Source organism: Nothobranchius furzeri, chromosome 10, assembly GCF_043380555.1.
Source record: "Nothobranchius furzeri strain GRZ-AD chromosome 10, NfurGRZ-RIMD1, whole genome shotgun sequence".
Taxonomy (NCBI): domain Eukaryota; kingdom Metazoa; phylum Chordata; class Actinopteri; order Cyprinodontiformes; family Nothobranchiidae; genus Nothobranchius; species Nothobranchius furzeri.
Genome location: NC_091750.1, coordinates 52349100 through 52364677, shown reverse-complemented (window position 1 = coordinate 52364677; position 15578 = coordinate 52349100). Strand labels below are relative to the sequence as shown.

Genomic DNA, 15578 nt, shown 5'->3' with positions numbered 1-15578 from the left:
AGTCCAGTCACAATGATAATGAGCCCAGTACACCAGAACGCTGTTTGACCTGTAAACTAGATTCACAAGCGTTCATCTCTCTAAAATGTCAAGGGTATCAAGAGTATTCATTCTGAATTCAGAGCTCTTTTTGCTGTATTAAAACAGCTTCTCTTATATCTGGCTTTATTTGCACACTAAAACCCACAACTTGTCGTTTTTAACATTTGAATGACACCTCAGCAACACACAAACTAAAACAGGATGTTTCAGCCAGAAGGTTGTTTAGCTGTGAATTTGCTACAAACTGAACCAAAATGAACCCAAAAGATAAAGGTCAGAAGGGCAAAACAGAAGTTTCACTTCCCCAAAACAAAGAACCACTGCTGACATCTGATCTGTGCAAAAGGAAACCTTTAATTCAGAGAATACAGAACTTTTAATCAGATTGGCATTCAGACAAATTCTCTGAACATTAACTCAATTGTAAATAAAGAGCATTTTCTTTCATTCTGAGAACTTGACTGCACTGGTGTTTTTCTAAAATGCATGTTGGTATCTGTTCTCGTAGCTACATAAAAGTCAAACTGATTTTAACAGAGGTTTATTTAAAAACAAGATTAGAGCAATCCCTAAATCCCTGGGTAGAAAATTGCTTAACGAAGCTCACTGTTGACGTTTCCTTGGGATTGTCTTAACAGAATGGTCAAGGGACTCAAAACAGCCAAAACTTATGCTTTTATAGAGGTGCTACATGTTTTTATTGATGACACTTGTATCTTCTAAACGATCAAGTTTTAAAAACATTTTTAGTCAACATAAATTAATATTTGGACATTTTTTTTTTGTAAAAATCATAATGAAACAGTGGTATGTGTTTCTCATCTGGAGTTTTTCCTGCCAGGGTTGCTGGCATGAAGGTCATACATACACTTTTACAATAACTGTTCTTTAAAATTATCTACGCAAAAAATACAAATTCTCAACGGGAGACAATAACTGCACAATGGTAAAGAAAACTAAACAAATATTTTACATAAATCTTTGTTCAAAAGCGTGTTTTGTCGAATTCATTCGATACTCGATGTGTTGCGTCTGTCACTCAAATTTCATGACACTGCACACCAGACCTTCGAAAATTATCCTTCTGGAAGTAAAAACAATAATAAAATGGATATTTATAATTTTTTGACAAAACAACAACACTTAGCATTTTGTTGTTAGAAAGTGTTAACCTAGAGCTACACTGATCCGTAAACAAACGCTCAGAAGAAACAAAAAAGAGAAAGCTCTTTAAAAAATATATCTATCATGATTATGATAGAAAGATTAAAATAAAAATACTAGGAAATCCAATAATTGAAGAAAAACAATTAAAATTTATAAAATGGCCTATAATGCCCAAAGTAAAAGAAATGCAATTTAAAATTCTTAACAACTACTATCCATCAGCAGAGACACTAAGGAAGAGATTTGGTTTTGAAGTTGACCCTTGTGAATTCTGTCAGGAAAGCCCTGAAGGAACAGAACACTTATTTTTCAGCTGTCATATAAGTAAGAGGTTTTGGGAAGAAGTCCATTGTTGGTTAAGAAACAAAATAAGAGAACTTGACCGTTTTACAAATGAAGATATTCTTATTTACAATTCTAAATTAAAGGGGAATAATTCATTGTTAATTAACATTATTATTATTATTATTATGGGTAAATACCACATTCACAAAAGCAAATGGAAAAAACAAATGCCAAACTTGAACTGCTTCACAAATGAATTTCATATGTTCTTATCCACTTTGACTCGTATAAAAAATTCAAATGCAACTGCAAAAGCCATTTGTCATGCTGCAGAAAAATGTTTAGTCTTGTAACAATGTTTTTACTTTGTGATATAAGTGCCTCTTTTTAAGTTTCTTATTTGTTTTTCTTTTGTTACTAAAGATGCCTTGTATGTTTTACATTATGTGTTGTTGTCTCACGAGAGATTGTAATAAGCATTTACTAAAATAAAAAATAAATAAATAAATAATTTAAAAAAAAAGCTCTCGCACTTCCTTGTTTTTACGTGTTTACGTCATCGTCCTAACCTTCGAACTTGTCTTCTCACCGGCAGACAGCAGGAGCGATTTGTTTGTTCAACCAGTGGCTGCAGAGGGACTTGTCTTTGAAAGGTAGAGTGTTAATTACTAAAGCTGAAGGGTTATCCCGATTAACATATGCTGCTCTCTCTTTACATCTGGATAAGGAAATTGGTAAAGATATTGACCGTATGCTCTTTAATTTTATATGGAAAAACCGTACGCATTATATTAGGAAAACTGTTGTGATGAATAAGTACGAATCAGGTGGGCTTAACGTTCTAGACTTTTCTACTTTAAATAACACTTTCAAAATTAATTGGGCTAAACATTTTCTTAAAAACCCCACCTCTATCTGGAACCTTATACCATATCATATTTTCTCTCGTTTTGGTGGCTTTAATTTTATTTTAAATTGTAATTACAATGTTGAGAAACTCCCTATAAAACTTTCATCCTTCCATAAACAAGTCCTCTTAGCGTGGACCCTCATTTATAAACACAACTTCTCACCTCACAAATATCTTATCTGGAACAACAGAGATATTTTATTTAAAAATAAATCACTTTTCCTGGAAACTTGGGTCCAGAATGGGATCCTATTGGTGGCTCAGCTGGTTAATAAAGAGGGACAACTACTTACTTACAACGACTTTATTGCCATATATAATTTCCCAATCAGTGTTCAGGAATTCTCAATGGTGCTTGGTGCCATACCCTCAGGGACTTTAATGTTATATAAAAACACTGACAGCTCAAAATCTACCTCAGTCACTCTCCCTGATCCAGTTGAGTCACCAATAGGAAAAATCTGCTTTTCTCTAGAACTTGGTAACAGCAATAAGAGAATACGTAGTTTATTCCAGGAAGATATTGTCTCTCTCCCGTATATAATATCTCATTGGAACCAATATGTTCCGGATATCAAGTGGAAGACAGTCTGGATGATCCCCCAGAAATATTTGATTGTAAATAAGGTGAAAGAAGTCTCATTTAAACTTCTACATAAATGTTATCCAGCCAGTCATTACATGGTAAAATTTAAAAGGGACATAAATACTAATTGTACTTTCTGTGGGGATCATCCAGAAACTATGACACATCTTTTTTGGTGTTGTTCTTTTACACAAAGATTCTGGAAGGAATTTAGCAGGTTTGTTACTGTCCATATTTTAAGGGAGTTTTCCTTACAATGGGAAAATGTTTTATTCTGTTTCTTTAAGTTCCCCATGAAGAATGATAAATGTTTTTTTATGATAAATCTGTTAATACTCTTAGCTAAATTGTTTATTCACAAATGTAAGTTTACCAACAAAACACCATATTTCTGTCATTTTTTTAAGGATATGGAATTGTACATCAAATCAATATCAGAATCCACCAACAAAAAGGCTCTCAAAACAATATATATATGTGAATTTTTGCGTGTATTCTTATAATTGTTACTTTCTTCTTTTACCCCTGGCTTTGTGTGTTCATTTTCTGTTGTTTTGTATACTTCATTCGTTTCTATGTTGTATACTCAGTGTTTGTTAAATAAAGTTTATAAAAAAAAAAAAAAAAGCAGGAGCGATTTGTGGCAGCGGCAGCGCTTGTGGCACTTGCAGTGGCAGCGCTGATACTTCCGGGTGGTGCCACGGCTTTTAGTGGCACCCGCGGTTTTTCGTGGCACTAGCCACGCCCCCTACCACGACTCTTGACTTTTAGTGGCACTAGCCACGCCCCCTACCACGACTCTTGACTTTTCGTGGCACTAGCCACGCCCCCTACCACTGCTGCCATTACACTTCGGGGTGGTGAGTAATTGCAGCCCTTATTGCATCATCGGCCTCATCATGCCAACGTTTTTACTTTATTAACAAAATCAAAACCAACAAGGCTGTCACCGAAAATATTTGAAATATTTCAAGCGGTTTACAAATGCATTTCCCAGTCACTCCATGCATATACAGTGTAATGCAATCAGAAGCGTTAATGCATTTATTTTTTCCATCATTTTTATTGCTCCCCAGACGAATCCGTGACGGTACTCTAGTGGAAGATCCACACACACTTCCGGGTTGAGGACCGGCGGTGGGTCACCGGCCTCCGGTACGGAGTCAGGAAAAGCCAAGATTTTTTTTTTTTTTTTTTTGAATTCTTTATTTAGGATATTGGTTCGTTAACAATACAGTCAATATACATAAGTGACTCAATATCCACAATGAAGTACATGGAAACAGTATAAACATAACAAAAACATACCAACAGATTCAACGCCAGGGGTTACTGCATACAAATTATGAAACATGAGAATGATGATCGAAACAGGAAACAATACGAGACATGCAACAGAGTATGAATTATGGAAAGATTTGAAATTTCGAGCAGAGACTTAGTGTCTTAATGGCTTTGTTATTGTTCGAGGTGGAGATTGTTTTCAAATAAAGCTTAAGCTCTTTTTTCAAGACACAAAAGGAAGGTCTTATCTTTAACACTTTACATTTATGGATGTAAAACTTGGTCAGCAATATGATGAGATTAGATATGAACAGTTCATTTTCCAAATCCCTCTGATAGTCTAGAAATCCAAACAGAACATTATGAAAATGTAATACAAAGGTCTCATGGATATGGTCCAATATAAATCTACAGACGCCTTGCCATAGTTTCCGAGTGTGTTCACAAGTCCAGAACAAGTGGTCGATAGTTTCTGGGTGCTCCTTGCAGAAAGTACAGGATACATCAAAGTCTTTAATGAATCTCCTCAGGAATGTTTTAACAGGATAATAGCGATGAAGGAGTTTGAATGTGACTTCTTTGACTTTGTTTGTAAGCAAGTATCTGTTAGGAAGAGTCCATACTTTTTCCCACGACACATATTGAACAAGTGAATTCCATTTAGGGAGAACATGTGGTACAGAAACACAATCAGCTAGAAAAAGGGAGCGAATCTGCTTATTTGGTCGTAATCTCGATAGAAAACAAAGTTTCCCTATAAATGTGTCACTTGGATCAGGCAAAGGGGTCATGTTAGATGGTGGGGTGGTATAACTTTTGAAAAGCATGATAACACCAGATGGAATAGCGTCGAAAACAATAGCAAATTCTTTAGGGGTTACAGGAGTTTTATAATGAGAAAGAAATTCTTGATAAGTAAATAAATTTCCTTCCTTATTAAAGAGCTGATTGATCTTTATAATGCCATTCCTAAACCAATTGTCAAAGAATAAGGATTTCCTTTTGTAACAGACGTCTTTATTGTTCCATATAAGGTAATTATTAGGAGAAAAGTTATGCTTATAAATTAGAGACCAAGCCAATAACATTTGTTTATGAAAATTTGAGAGAGAGACAGGTATACGTTCAATATTGTAGTTGCACATTAAGAGAAATTTTAGTCCACCCAGCTTAGAGAAGATTTGATGGGAAATGATATTCCACATAGACATTGGGTCTTTTAAATAATGTTTAATCCAATTAATTTTGAATGTGTTGTTTAAAATATTAAAATCAAAAAAATTGAGTCCACCATTTTTGTAATTATTCATTAGTACTGATTTTTTAATATAATGAGTTTTGTTCTTCCAAATAAATTTATAAAGCATCTGATCAATTTCTTTTGTAACTGTTTTATTAACGTCCAAAGAAATAGCAGCATATGCAAGTCTGGAGATTTCTTCCGCCTTAGCGAGTAGTATTCTACCTTTTAATGAAAGGTCCCTTTGGAGCCACTGGTTAAATTTTTTTTTGGTTCTTTCTAATATTGGGGTAAAGTTCAGGTCACCTCTGTCTTTTTGGTTTTTTGTTACAACTATTCCTAGGTACGTCACTTCTTCTTTAACTGGAATATTGCAGATGGAGGGTAGCTCACAGTTCTTGACTGCCATTAGTTCACATTTATTTATATTTAGAGAAAGGCCCGAAGCTTTGGAAAAAACCTGAATAACATCAAGAGCGAGGGAGATTTGAGATGAGTCACGTAAGAAAAGGGTTGTGTCATCAGCCAGTTGACTAATAATGACTTCTCTATCTGCAATCGATATGCCTTTTAGGTTGCTCATTTTGATATGAGAGGCCAACAATTGAGTGGCTAGGATAAATAAATAAGGACTGATGGGACATCCCTGACGTATTCCACGGTTTAATTGAAACCTAGGAGATGTGCCATTCTTTAGTTTAATTGAACTGTTTCCCTTAGCGTATAAGGTTTTAATTGCTCTGCTAAAAAAATCCCCAAATCCAAATTTCTCTAGTGTTTTGAAGATAAAATTGTGTTCAATGGAGTCAAATTCCTTGTAAAAGTCCAAGAAGAGGATAAAACTTTCATTGGAAATTAGTTCAGGGTAATCTATTATGTCAAGTACGAGTCGAATGTTGTTAGAAATGTGCCTGTTCCTCAAAAACCCAGACTGCGTCTCATCTATAATATTATCTAACACGTTTTTTAGGCGCTTAGCAAATATAATAGCTAGAATTTTATAGTCGTTATTGAGGAGACTAATTGGCCGCCAATTGTCAATAAGTGAGATATCCTTCTTAGGTTTAGGGATCAGGGTTATGAGGCTCTGTGTTAGAGTTGGAGGGAGAAAACCTTTGGAAATACTCTCATTAAAGATCTCTAATAAAAATGGAGCTAGCTCTTCAGAGAAGGATACATAAAATTCAGACGTGAGTCCATCCACCCCAGGAGATTTGTTGTTTTTTAAACTTTTAATTGACTCTAGTATCTCTTTTAAGGTGATTGGACTATTGCAGAACATTTGATCCACCGTACTAATTGGAGTAACATTCGTTAAAGAGTTCAAAAAACGGACAGCACTGTCATCACAATAACGAGAGCTATATAGCTCCTTATAAAAATTGGAACAGAAGTTTGCAATTCGATTAGCATCGTCACACATTACCTTGTCTATTTTTAGTTGATGAATGGTATTATTTTTGGATTGAGATTTTTCTAGCCTAAAAAAGTATGCTGAATTCTGCTCTCCTTCCTCCAGCCATTGCTTCCTGGACCTTACAAAAGCCCCTTCAGCTCTAGATTGATAGAGTTTATCCAGTTTATTTTGAAATTCCAATAGAGTTTCTTGTTCTTCAGGGGATAACTTATCTGGACAAATAGATGACATCTGTGTTATTTTAGAAATCACCTTTTCTTCTTCATAACGTTTGCATTTTGCTAGCTCACTACAGTATTTTCTAAAAAATTTTCCAGCTTCAAACTTTAGAAGTTCCCATTTACTCCCATATACTTTTTCAGCCTGGGCCTCCTTCCAAAAAGCTTGTATTAGTTCCTTAACCTTGGTTTTTACTATGTCATGACACAAGATGGAGCTGTTGAGTTTCCAGTATGCATTATGTTGGCGTGTGGTGGAAGAAGGAAGTAAAGAAATGTTAATTTGGATGGCCTTGTGGTCAGTCAAAGGGGTCGAGAGGATGTCAACCTTGACATATTCCTCGAGATTATTCGAAACTAACCAAAAATCTATTCTTGATTGTCTGGTTCTTGTTTTATTACCCCAGGTAAAAATTCTGTCTTGTGGGTATTTTTTCCTCCAAATATCTATTAGATCAAATCTTTGCATTATTGATTTAAGGTATAAATTAGCGTTAGACAGAGGACCTGGTGGCCACCTATCCATGGTGTTGTCCAAAGTGACATTAAAATCACCTCCTATAACTAGATAAGCATGAGGGAATTTAGCCAACCAATAACAAATAGTCTTTTCTACGATTGTAAGCAAATTGTTATTATCACCTGTCGAGTTATATCCATAAATGTTAACTAGAATGAAGTTGTAATTACATATTTCCAGAATCTGACATATATAGTGATCATTATTGTCACAGTCAGTATGTATTATTTTACCAGTAAAAGTGTTTTTAAGAGTACAAACTCCAGCAGACCTTTGTGTAGCATGTGAGAAAAAGGTCTCATTTCCCCACTGAGATTTCCAAAAGCAGACATCATCATCACCTGTATGAGTTTCCTGAAAAAAACAAAAATCAGTTTTGCATTGTTTCCCAAACAAAAATAAAGCTTTTCATTTCAACTTATCCCTTAGACCCCTGGCGTTGAGAGAAACTATGGATAACGACAAACCTGTGATATTAAGATGAACTTTAACTTGCTGATCGCACAGTTCTTACCCTGCGAGCAATATGAAGGATTGATACGAGAACAGCATCAAAATAATGTATAAGAGCATGTGAATGCAACATAAATGCACGGCATATGAGCCAACAGTCACTTGCAGAACTTAAGGCAAATTGTCTGGGGGAACATGGAACAAATGTGGAGAGTTGTGGTAGCCGAGCTCCTCAACTCAGGCTGGAGGGAAAATCTCTTTTTTCTCAATAAAAGCACGGCCTCCTACAAAGTATGCGATTTTCCCCGCCTTACGTGCTTCACTCACAAGCGGCCAGAGTTTCAGCCTTGCTTCCCTATCAGCTTTGCAGAGATCTTCTGCGAAGCTTAGACCGTTCCCTCGAAGGTAGGATGAGTTTTTCGCTGCAGCCCACACCGCAGCTCTTTGCATCCGTGAGGAGAACTGTATGATGATGCCTCTGGTGGCGCTCGGTTTCTTCACCCCGACCCGGTGGACTGTGTCGATGACATCTGGGAGTCGTTCAGCATCTGATGGCAGCAGCTCCTGGCAGATACGGGTCACCTCTTTCCGCACATCTTTGTCTTCCACCCTCTCAGACACTCCATGTAACTTTAGATTCCAGTGCCTCGAATATCTCTCCATTTCATTAATGCGCGATTCAAGCGTGAGAAGCTGCTTTTTTCTTCCGTAACAGTGATTTCGAGTTGAGAGACCTTACCCTTTACCTCAACCACTTGCTTGCAGAGAACATCCAAATCTCCCCTCAGGCTCGAGATTTGCGCTGTATTATCCTTAACCAACATCTTCAGTTCGTCCGATCTGGCGTTGATCAACGTTGATAAAGAGGTGACAATATCATTATTTGCCATTTCAGATTTACCTTTCTTACTGGGTGGTTTCTCTGGGGTAATGGGGAGAGGCGGAAATTCCCCTTCATTCATTACAGAAAATTTTGGGGTGACATCTACAGCAGAGTAGTCATGGCAGTTGTCGATAAGAGCGTTTGAAGCACCTGCAACCTCCTGTTCCTCCATCTTCTTCATCACACTTTTTCTCTTCCCGCTAGAGTTCGCCATAACTCGAAAAAGAAGCCTTAAGAGTTTGCTACTGTACTCAAATACGGTAAAGGGCTCAGTTTTGAGTCACAATAGGAAGTTTCAAGCCGTATTATAATTATATATTTGCAAAAAAAAGTTCCGTTTGATAGCTGCTCTCGAAAGCACGTTCGTTCACAGCGCCATCTTGGCTCCTCAGGAAAAGCAAGAGCATCTGGCTGCAGACATCAGCTGGCGTCTTTGCCGTGACAGGAAATGACGTATCCGGAAATCAAGTGTCATTACCTTCGCCGGAAGTCATTACCTTTGCCGGAAGTAGTTTTTTTCGGGTTATTACCTTTGCCGGAAGTAGTTTTTTTTTTCTTGAATACGCTTTATTGACAAAGCACAAAAGTAGTTTGAATTTGTCAAAACCATACCGTGTCGTTTTTCTCTTCGATTTGTACATATTTAAGAGAAAAATTACACGGTGGGTCATTACCTTAACCAGAAGTCATTACTTTCACTGGAAGTAGTTTTTTTAAAAACAAAACTTACCGGAAAAAGCTTTTCATTTCGGATTTTTTTTTCTCTTCACATCTGGACTGGCAAACTTAAGTAACGTTGTTACCTGCGTTGCATGAAAATTGAATATTAAATCCCTTTGTCCTTCAGACAGGGAATTTTTATGACAGTAGCACATAAATACACACGTATATAAATATATATATATATATATATATATATATATATATATATATATATACACACACACACACATATATGTATATACACACACACACACACACGCACAATAAAAGGCTGTAAAGTGAATTAAAAAAACATATGGAAAAAATGAGAACACATTAAATTAAGACTTTTCAAAATGTGCAAACAAAGTAGTACTTGCTAAATATTCGGTTTTATTGTTAAGCCCAAGATGAACTTTTGACCTACATCAATTGCTAAAGTACAGGACTCCCAGAAGCAGTGAAAAACATTTCAGCAACACTCCTCTCTCAACAGCAACAAAAATTAGTTATTAAATATCCATAACACTGTCCTATTGTGTATCACAGCAGCTCATTGCAACAGAATTTAACTACTACAGCTGATAACTATTTAGCTAGTTGGTATTTATTTTGAGTGAAAGACAATAAAACCAAAGAAACACTTAATTTCACAACCATTTTATTTTGGGTACAAATGAATTTTCTGAAGCATGGCTTTCTCAGCTGCATATCGATTCATCCCCTCCCATTTTTCCAACACTTTTAATGTTACCTGAAAAACATGCAGGATTACTTCATCGTCGTCGTTGTCGTCTTCCTCTGCTTATCCGGGTCCGGGTCGCGGGGGCAGCATCCCAACTAGGGAGCTCCAGACCGTCCTCTCCCCGGCCACCTCCACCAGCTCCTCCGGCAGGACCCCAAGGCGTTCCCGGACCAGATTGGAGATGTAACCTCTCCAACGTGTCCTGGGTCGACCCGGGGGCCTCCTGCCCAAAACATCTCCCCAGGGAGGCGTCCAGGAGGCATCCTGACCAGATGCCCAAACCACCTCAACTAGCTCCTTTCAATCCAGAGGAGCAGCGGTTCTACTCCGAATCCCTCCCGGATGTCCGAGCTCCTCACCCTATCTCTAAGGCTGAGCCCGGCCACCCTACGGAGGAAACTCATTTTAGCCGATTGTATCCGCGATCTCGTTCTTTCAGTCTTTACCCAAAGCTCATGACCATAGGTGAGGATTGGGACGTAGATCGACCGGTAAATCGAGAGCCTGGCTTTCTGGCTCAGCTCCCTCTTCACCACGACAGATCGGCTCAGCGTCAGCATCTCTGCAGACGCTGAACCAATCCGCCTGTCGATCTCCCGATCCCTCCTACCCTCACTCGTGAACAAGACCCCGAGATACTTAAACTCCTCCACTTGAGGTAGGACCTCTCCCCCAACCCGGAGTTGGCAAGCCACCCTTTTCCGGTCGAGAACCATGGATTTGGAGGTGCTGATCCTCATCCCAGCTGCTTCACACTCGGCCGCGAACCTACCCAGCAAGAGCTGAAGGTCAGAGCTGGGTGAAGCTAGGAGGACCACATCATCCGCAAAAAGCAGAGACGAGATTCTCCTGCCACCAAACTCTGTTAAGGATTACTTCATACACTGTCAAATGTTTTCGAAAAGTAACTTTTATACCAATCACTGCTGAAGACTGCGTTGTACCTCTGGAACAAGGACATCAAACACCAAGTCCAGAAACTGGAACTCTCTCTTCTTTATTAGTTTATCTATTCCTGAGCATGAACCAATCCGCTCTGTCAGCTCGTCAACCTATAAAACACGTTAACATAAAAATGGACAAAACATTCCTCTCAGCATTAGACAACGGACCCAGGTGGCCCACTGACCATGCATCCACATAAATAAATGTGATGCAGCTTATTGTAAGTCAGTATACATTTACCTGTGCATCAGCAAAGTGGAACATCAGTGGCTTTAGTCTTTGCTTTAATTTAAGCGAGACACCTGGATTGTGCCACAGATACATGAGGCCAGACTTCACTCCACCGCTGCAGAGATCCTTAAACCTGATTTATGCTTCTCCGTCTGCGTCAGTGCGGAGACACGCAACGTCCTTGCATGCCTGCCGGAGAGCTCCGCAAGGACGGACGGAGTCGAGCTCTCTTTTTTAAACATCCGTCGAACGAGATTACGCAAGCTTGTGATTGGTCAGGACGCCGCTGTTTACAGCTCCGCCAGTGCGCCCTCAAAAACATAAAGAGAACCGAGGATAACTAGCGGCAGACACGGAGAAGCTTGAAGAATACCTCGCGAAAAAACTCTAAAATCATGAACGTTTAATTCCCCGTGACTGGAGGAGTGAAAAGATGCGCAGCAAGCGTTTTATTTATGGACGGAAATGACAGGAAAAGTGGGTTTAGGTTTAGAGGTGGCGAGCGCATGAAGTGGAATGAGACAAATATGTCCGTGTTAAAAAATCTCTTAAATACAAAAAACACAATATAAACACACTATCTTGGACCGATACATGACAGGATACCACAGAACAGTGCTACGCCCTCTGTTGTCCTGCAGGGCAATTGCTTTGCAACACTCCCCAGGAGACGGAGAAGTATGAGAGCAAAACGCTTCCGTCAATCCGTGCGTGTCTGTCCCTTGCAGAGCTGACGGAGAAGCATAAACCAGGCTTTATACACAGTCTGAGTAGAGACAAGAGTTAAAAATAAGCAACATTACCACAGAAAACAAGGGATTGCATTATCCTATGTCCAATTTTAGAGTCTTAATTTATTATAATTAAACATTACCTTGATTTCACCATCTGAAATCACTGCCTGGGTTCCATTTTTCAAAGCCTCGATTGTCCTGTAATTTAGATAAAAATACATCTTATTAGCAAATGAAGAATACAAGCACATGTAAGGAGTTTTGTCAGTGTCACTTGAAGAAGTCCGATATTCATTTTAGATCTATATTTAAGGCCTGTAACTCCTGAATGATTTGCAGCTACATGTGCTTAAATCCGGTAATATTAATATAAACCAAACCCGATCAAAGCAGTCAGTCGACAAAAATATCTATTTTTTTATAAGGTTAGGATTATTCTGAAACAGAATCAGAAGGAGGGCGGCATTAATTAGAGAAGCGGCTACTATTTCAAAGTTATTGTACTTGTTGCAGGACACCGGATTTGTGCAACAACAGTAGAATGACCCAGCACACCACACACAATAACTGAAAAATATTTAGAGATATTGAAAGCTAAGCTTGTCCAGAAAATACATTTTATTTCTGGGTGCACAGGACCAGTTCCAGTGTGGGCCAGATGCTGAAAAATAAATTCATAAATCTGTCTTTTTTGAAGTTTCACAAATCAGAGGAAGGTTTCACAAATCACAAACTATGTTTTATGCATTCCTACGAGCCCAGAATAATCTAAAACAGGTTTGAAGAGTGTATGTGTTGTAGGTTTTGAGCTAGAGCAGAATAAAAATGGTTAGAGTAGAGAAAAATTGGGTGTATTAGCCCTTTAGCCATTTTCCGAATCGTAAGCTAACTTTGGCCTCGTATGAAAACTAGTGATTGAAACCACTTACAAATCTCTGAAAATCTACGCTTTTTAATTAAAAAAGGGTATTAATAACGTTTCAGTCAAGTCAGTATTAGAAATCGTGGTCTTTATATCATATCTAAATTATATATAAAGTTAATATTATTACGTTAACTGTTTTAACAAACAGGGAGACCAGAAAAATCAAATAGCTAAGATAAAGCTAAGCTACAATTGCTGATAGCTTTATTTATGTAGCTTTTGTGTTAGCTTGTGAACTCCCTGCATTAGTTTTAAGACTGCGTGTTAATATTGATACAATTAGCTATGAAACACGGTGCCTTTGTAATAATTCTCTGGTAAAGCTTTAAACGCTATAGTGCCTACATTTAAGAACTAAGAACGGTTGCAACAATTAGTTAATTTCATCCTTATCTTTCTTTCTTTATCTATCATCCTTATCCTTACCTTTCCTCAATTGAAACCCGCCGAGTATGGTTGAAACAAAAACAACGTAGCGGCCGCCAAAAAAGGACCAACTTCCTGCCGAGGTCTTTCGCTCGTCGATTTTCCGGTAAAAGTAATGACAATTTAGAGAAAATCTAAATTTTGAGCATATTACCCAGAAATCTGAAAAGATCCTATTCAGCTGGTTACAAAGAGACCTCTCCATCTTTGGACGCGTCTTACTTACCAAAACAGAAGGTATTTCTTGACTGATTTATCCATCACAATGCTTATATGTTTCCAATAGACTAATCACTAATATAAATCAAATTAACTTTAATTACATTTGGAGAAACAAGCAACATTATATTAGGAAGAATGATGTAGTGAAATCGTTTGAAGAAGGAGGTTTGAATGCGATTGATTTTGAAGCAATGGATGATTCCATCAAACTCAAATGGTTGCAGTCTTTCATAAATAACTCAAACAGTATTTGGTTTTATTTCCCTAAAATAATTTTCGAGAAGATTGGTGGCATTGAATTTCTCTTAAAATGTGATTTTGAAATTTCCAAAATACCTATTAAATTATCTAATTTTCATAAACAGGTTCTTCAGTACTGGAAAATGATTTACAAGCATAATTTTTCTCCACATACAAATTCAATTTGGAACAACAGATGTATATTGATAAACCGAAAATCCATTTTTTATAAGGATTGGATGGATCATGGAATTTGGACAGTTTTACATTTGTTAGACAATGATGGCAATTTATTATCGTACAATAAATTCATAGATAATTATGGCGTATCATGTACTCAAAGTAAATTCATTTAAGTTGTGAAAGCCATTCCCCCTGCAATGATTCAGATGGCTAAAGCCAGTCTAACCTATTCTTCCTCTATAATTCGTGAACCATCCTTAGTCATTGATGATCGTCAGTTTAATGGAAAGTCATGCAATAATAAATTCTTAAGGACGATTCTAACCAAACAACTTTTTCCTTCTCAATTAAAAAGAAAATATTTGTTTAAAGATTATAATTTTAGGTTCTTGATTAAATATCTTTCTTTTCCAATTCCACCAAAAGCAAAAGAAAATCACTTTAAAATTTGAAATGCCATATACCCATCCAAGGACTATCTTCATAAGAAATTTAATATAGATACGAACACATGCACGTTTTGCAAAACTGATATTGAGACTACAGAGCACCTTTTTTATTCATGTGACAGTTCCAGATCTTTTTGGAATGATTTTCAGTACTGGTTAACCTCTAAAAATATTGATTGCCCTTCTCTAACCTTTCAAGTAATTAAATTTGGCCTACAAACAGAAAATAAGAAAATAGAATTTGGGATTAACAACTCATTTATAGTTGCAAAATTTTTCATTCATAAATGTCGCTTCTTAAAAATTACTCCGATTTTTGCTGGTTTTAAAAATGAAGTCCTTCTATTGAAGGCTTCATTAGATAAGTGTAAATTAAAGAAGGCTCAGATCTTACTTGATTTTTTGGTGTTGCTTTTCAACTGATGTAGCTAGAATGTATGTGCGTACTTCTAGTTTTGTTTTGTTTTCTTTGTTTTCTTTACTTCATATGGAAGGTCATTTAATGCACGGGTATACTGTTTTGTTATTTCTGACCTATAATGTTCTTTTCTCTTTGTTGTTGTTGTTCTTTGTTTGATGGCTGCTTTGTTCTTATCCAACTGTACTTATTCATATCTTGTTGATTTGTAAGATATGCGCTGTATTTGTGAATTTGTACAATAAAAAAAAAAAAAAGTAATGACACGCCATCTTGCTCTCGACACAACGGCTGTGTCTCAATTCAGGGTCTGCATCCTACGTCGGCCGGATTCGTCGGCCGGTTACGTCACA

At 37.3% G+C, this 15578-nt stretch overlaps 1 long non-coding RNA gene across 1 annotated transcript; it reads right to left on the bottom strand.

Annotated features, from left to right (window-relative positions):
- Positions 1–11344: 11344 nt before the first annotated feature.
- Positions 11345–11757, bottom strand: LOC139072232 (uncharacterized). Its single transcript, XR_011521817.1, has 2 exons — positions 11638–11757; positions 11345–11504 (listed from the first exon to the last, which is right to left on the bottom strand). It is a non-coding gene; the product is annotated as an uncharacterized lncRNA (long non-coding RNA).
- Between the last annotated feature and the right edge of the window lie 3821 nt (positions 11758–15578).